We start from the raw sequence: 6,631 nt of genomic DNA on the forward strand, positions 1-6,631 counted from the left end.
TATATAGTAAACATGCTAAATTAAAGCAATGAAGATGTTCCCAAAGTGACAATTGTCATAATCGTTATTTATTATCTGCTTTGATGCAAATGGGTAAAAATATATATTGTTAATATGCACAGTTGTTAAGGTAGCACGCTAACTTTTTTGGTAGCTATAGCTAATAGCGGCTACTTTTTTTGTAATTATTTAATTTTTTAGCCACTATTATTTTTGAAAGTAGCTAAGTAGCCGAGCCGCTACTTCTAAAAAATATAATGAAGGTAAGTATAAACATGGAAATTTAAATATAATATCATAATTAATTATAATTTTTATGATTTATTATTTAATTTTGAAATTGAAATATAATTTAAATTTGTAATTTATATTTTCATTTGTATTATAAACCTAAATCACGTGTTAATAATTTAAAATGTCATCGCCTATGGATATCCAAATCGTTGAAAGTGATTCAGACAATGATATTAATGAAATGGAAGATACCAGGGAAGAAAATGTTCTTAATAGCTATAATACAAATTTCCCATTCCCTAGTTTTGAAATTTTTTTTAAATAAATATATAACCAAAACTGGTTTCAAATTTATTTGTTTAAAATGTATTTTCTCAAATCAATCCAGTAGCTAAATCTCAAGAAACACCTGTAAATTGTCATTTTTACATTCTAATAATATTTATTTTATAAGACTGTTCATGAGTTTTAAGGAAATGGAGAAACATCTAAATAATTTTGGTATAGGCGACTCTACATCCAAAAAGACTAATTCAGTTCAAACCAAATTAATTAATAATGCAAATGACAATATTTCTCAGAAATTGGCTGATAAAGTTATTGTTGATTTTATAATTTATCCAGTTCAGCCAATGTCCTTAGTTGATAATCCATCATTTACCATGATGATTAAAACTCTATCCCCTGGTACAACAATTTTATGCCGCCAGACACTAATGAATAAAATAGCAGATAACTTTAAAATGATGAAAGATGCTCCAATAGTAGAGTTATCAGAGATATCATATATATGTACCTCGGGAGATAGTTACAACACATAACAGAAGGTAAAAACTTATTTAAATTTATAAACTGATCTGATTAAATATTTTTGAGATTATTTGGGAATACTTTAAAAAGAAGATCTGTGGCATTAGCCCTCAAAATGATAATAGGATGCCAGACATACGATGTACTTGCAAATAAAATTATTGTTAATCTATCTTATATTAAAAATATTATATAAGATTAAATACGCCCTTACCCTCAAGTGCTAGTGTCGAGAGATTATTTAATAAGGCAAAACTTATACTTTCTGATCGCCGCTCTAGACTTGGGAATGATAATATTGAAATGATTTTATTATTAAAATGCAACAAATTACCATAAATAATATTTATTTTTATTACATAAATTTTTTTATAATCAAAACTGACTATATTTTAATATTTATAAATGTTGATTTTTATATATTTACTATAAACATTATAAGTAAAAAATAAAAAATTTGTTTGTAAATTTTTTTTACAAAAAGTAGCTTAAAAAGTAGCTAAAGCTACTTTTAAAAAATAGTAGCTAAAGCTACTTTTAAAAAATAGTAGCTAATAGCAAGCTACCTTTTTTGACAAATAGCGATAGCGGTAAAAGTAGCGTTTAACAACTCTGTTAATATGTTAAATTAAAAATGAAGATGTAACATAGAAAAGTGACAATTGGGATGATAATTTATAACTTGAATTTTTTTTTACCTAAATGAGTAAAAATATATATTCTAAACATGTTAAATAAAAAATTTCAGTGAAGATATGCCATAAAAGTGAAAATTGTCATAATATTTTTTTTTTAAATTCTATAATCGAATGGGAAAAATATATTGCTAGTATGTTTAATTAAAATTATCATGAATATGTAAGATAAAAAATTTCAGTGAAGATATACCATAAAAGTGAAAATCGTCATAATATTTATTTTTTAAATTCTATAATCAAATGGGAAAAATATATTGCTAGTATGTTTAATTAAAATTATCATGAATATGTAAGATAAAAAAGTGACAATTGTCATAGTCGTTATTTTTTAACTTTTTGATTTCTTCTACCTAAATGGGTAAACATATATTATAAAGAGTTAAATTGAAATTTCAATGAAGATTTACCATAGAAGAGACAATTGTCATAATCATTATTTTTAACTTTTTTTGACTGCAAATGGATAAAAAATATATATATGTTAAATTACAAATTCCATCAAGGTATATCATAGAAAAGGAACAATTGTCATAATTTTTTTTTAACTTTGGCGCAAATAAGTAATAATATATGTTTTAAAGGTGTTAAATTATGAATTCAATTACGATTTATAATAGAAAAGTGACAATTGTCTATTTTTTTGTTATAAACACATCTTAAATTATAATTTTATCTTAAGAAAGTGAGAATTGTCGTAACGTTATATTTTAACTTTTTGAATTCGATCGTTAACTATAATAAAATTTTGCTGTAGATATAAGATAGAAAAGTAATAATTGTCTTAATTTTTAAACTTTTGAGGTAAATTAGTAAATATATATATTTAGTAAGAATGATTGAGGTAACAATTGGATAATAGATTGAAATAGAAAGAACTGAAATTAATAATCAGTATATATTTACAAACATATAAAAAAAATAATTTTACTACTTTATTACATGCTCCAACATAATTATAAAATAATATGACATAAAAATTAAAAGGCAAAGGGTTAAAGCTAAATATTATTAAAATACTTTTCCAAAAATTGGAAAGTCGTATAATATTCACAAAATCTCAATTATATATCTTTTCTTTAATAATCATTTACATGGTCTTTAATCTTAATAATATCGTAATAATTCTTCTAATTTTAATAATACTTTTTCGTTTTCATCTAAATATTATAACAATATATATTTTAGAAATTAAAATATGAAGAAGATTGCCATATTCAATTTTTTTTAATTTTTTTATAGCAATGATATTGTGCATGTCAAATTTAAGTGATAATTGTCATAATCGGTATTTATAAACTTTTTTTGATATTTATAAATATAAATATATATTTTAAACATGTTATTTAAAGCATTCTTCCTTAAAGATTTCTATACCCACTCTTAGCATAGATGTTAAATAAATTGAAGCATAGATTATAAAATATGTGAAAAAATTTTATACCTTCCTTATATTAGGTTTTTAACTTTATGCTATTATTTTTAGGGAGGATTAGGGCATATATTTTTTATTTATCTAATAATAATATTTACAAAAACTAGCAAAAATAAGAGATGGGAGCGTGTTTGCCCTCTTCTTGATTATACCCCAATTAAGAATTTATCTAAAGAACTTAAAATTTTTTCATTCTTCTATTTCCATTATAAAAAATGAAGTTAAACGGTTAGGCCGAGTTAACCTATCCCAAAACTCAGATAAGTTTTGAGTCCAAAAATAGACTCGGACTCAAGCCAGCATCTGGTTGAGTCTCCCATGAGTTCACTTGAGTTTAATTTCGAGACAGAAGTTATTAATTTGAACAATTTGAAAATATTATAATATTGGATTAGTGTGCCACTGCTTGAGTAAACAAATAAATTCACAGTCGAACATAATTTCCAGATCTATCATATTGATTAGTAGATTTCCATAATTTTTTTAAAAATTCAAAATTTACTACACTCAACTAATTCACAGTTCTACCTGATTTTTGAAATTTCCCAAAAACACAAAGACTACCTCAAAATCTTCCACGTTTTAATTTTTTCCAAAATAATACATTCCATCTTTCTGAACCCCTTGATCTTAAATTTGTAATGTTTTGTCTGACAGCCAATAGAAAGACGGAGTATGTAATTAATGGTCATGCCATATTAACTAATTTGGATAAATTTTAAAATGATAATAACCATCATTAAAAATATTTAAAAAATCCCCCATCAGGCAAAATACACATCAAGCTCTTTTTAAACAGAAGAAGATAACAATATTTTTAAACTATTAATCATTATTCGTTTATGAATTATTTGCATATATTCTAATATTATTAAATATTTTAATTGTTATTCGTCGATCAATAAAAACTAGTTTAGCTTTATTAATATTATAGATGTTTCTGATACCATGCATTAAATATCCACAGATTTACATTCTTCTTGATGATTTTCAAATCCCAATCAAATATTTTGGCATTCCCCGATGGTTTTTATAATTTGACCATGGCAGGTAGCATGACAATGATTGAGGTAAGTTAAATCATTTTCTCCACATACTGGCTCTTTATAATATGGACAAACACATTTCCAATCCATATGATAAAATGAATATCCTTTAAAAATAGTATAATATTTAGCTGATATAAAGTATTTTATTTAATAGACCATAACATTATTATGCGATAGAACCTATTTTTATTATTTTTTTAAAATTTATTTTTTAATAACATAAACATTAACTAAATATTTATTCACAATGGTAAATATACTATACATATATTTGTTATGAAAAAAATAATAATAAAATGGAAAAAAACGCGAACAAAAAAATTAAAGTTAAAACTAAATATATTGTGTGATGAGGCTGCCTATGAAGCGAATGTAATTAGCCCTATGAATCGCTATGGCGAGTCTTTGACTTAAGAAGAAGCCTTCGCGAGGTTCATCCGTAAGTTTGCGGATGTGATAGCCAAGTTCCTTGAAGATAAAGCACAATTCCCAAAGTTTGTATGTGTTGTGGAAATAATTAAATGATTATGTATTCTTGAGAAATTTTGGAATATTTTGCTATTTTAAACCACTCCTTTTTCTCAAGAGTGTTAAGAGTTTGATTGGATGGTGCCAAAGGATCAAGGAATTTGAGTTGATCTTAAAGTTCTAAGGATGATTGAATTGCATAAATTATGGCTAACGATACGAACTTGACACGAATGACAATGGAAGCCTTCCATTACCCAAAACAGCAGAACTGCAACCTGAACATGTGTGGGGCTAGGTTATTAGGCAGTTTAAACGAATACCAATGGCTTGAGTGAGCTCATTTTGGTTAAGTTATAATGGTAAATTAACAGAGGGAATGGCTTAAAAACTCATAGCAAAACCATTAAGGAGCGAGATATAATTTGTATGAAAACAAGAAAATAGCAGTCAGACAGAGCTACCATTTTGTGATATGATTTCAAATTATTTTAGTAAATCAATAGAACCTTTACAACAAGAGTAACCCACCTTAAATTTGAATGATATAATTGGCCGTACTGAGGCATCATTATATTTTAAAAATTCTAGAAACACATGATGTATATTAACAGTCTACCCCATGAGTTCCAAAAATTTCAATGATGAAATGTCTATTTCTACTTTTTCATAATTTTATATTTCAGAATTAAAATTTTTTTTAAAATAAAATAATTCAACCAATATCATTTAGTCTAAATGTAGATAGAAAAATGGTTACTACAGCTGATTACTAAGTGTGTATTAATAAACGAATCATCAATCTAGGTTAGCATATACCCTTGGAGCTATAATTAAAAAACTTAGCTTTTAGGAACACCTCCCCCACCCCCCCCCCCTTTCCCCAAAAAATAAAAAAAATTCAAGTGCTGCCCTTGAGCACAATTGCCAGATATCAAGCAAATATTACATTTTTGTTTATAACAGTCTTATCTGACACATTCATATATCTGTACTTTTACCTGATTAAAGTTTATCAAGTATAAATCAATATCAAATTCCAACTTTTCAAAACTCCAATCTTTAATTCCAAAGTTTTTATCAATGATATGGATGATGGTGGAATGGGGGGGGGGGGGTATGATTTTTCAAATGGCTAAGCAGAAACCTGCAGATATTAATTAAATATTTTTTTTGTGAATTTGTTATGAAAGATTTTTATGCATAAAAATCGTGATTTATAAAAAATTGCCATTTTTTTGAAGAGCATTTCATAGTTTGTTTTAAACTGATTACTCGATATAATTAATATTATATTATAAAATTTAGCCCGTCTATTTTAAAAATATTTTCACCGTCTAGGGCATTTATAGGTGCCACTAAAATATAAATGAGAATTAAGTTTTAACTAAACTTGGCATCTTCACAAATTAAAAACTTGGTATGATCGAATTAGAGTTTTTATTATTTTCTCAAGGATTTATTTATAAATTTTTGAATGTTTATTGTCACCACTAAAATCTAATGTGCTACAAACAATCCATTTTATTTATCTTTATCATTATTTTTCTCTTTTAATAGATAATTTTTATGGAAAATCAACTTTTGAAAAATCAGTTCCATGTTATAATTTCAATAGTTAAACATATTTTAATTTTAAACTTTGTTTATTATAAATTGTCTGGTCCAATTATTAAATACATTAAAATGGTTATTTGATAATATATAGAATTTTTTAAATTTACTTGAAATTGTATAAACTATGAAGCAGATCATCGTTAAGCTTCCTATAAAAACTAAAATTTTTAGCAAATTATCATTCACAAACATTGAAGTAAAATGACGCATCACATCAAGATCGAGATTGGTAAATGTGCGATATCTTACGTCGTATTTATATGTAATATTCTAAAATTTAATTAAGCCTATAGTTTGTTTTGTTTGATTTTATTAGGGTTTCT

Source organism: Gordionus sp. m RMFG-2023, chromosome 2 (assembly GCF_954871325.1).
Source record: "Gordionus sp. m RMFG-2023 chromosome 2, tfGorSpeb1-WG-v2, whole genome shotgun sequence".
Classification (NCBI taxonomy): domain Eukaryota; kingdom Metazoa; phylum Nematomorpha; class Gordioida; order Chordodea; family Parachordodidae; genus Gordionus; species Gordionus sp. m RMFG-2023.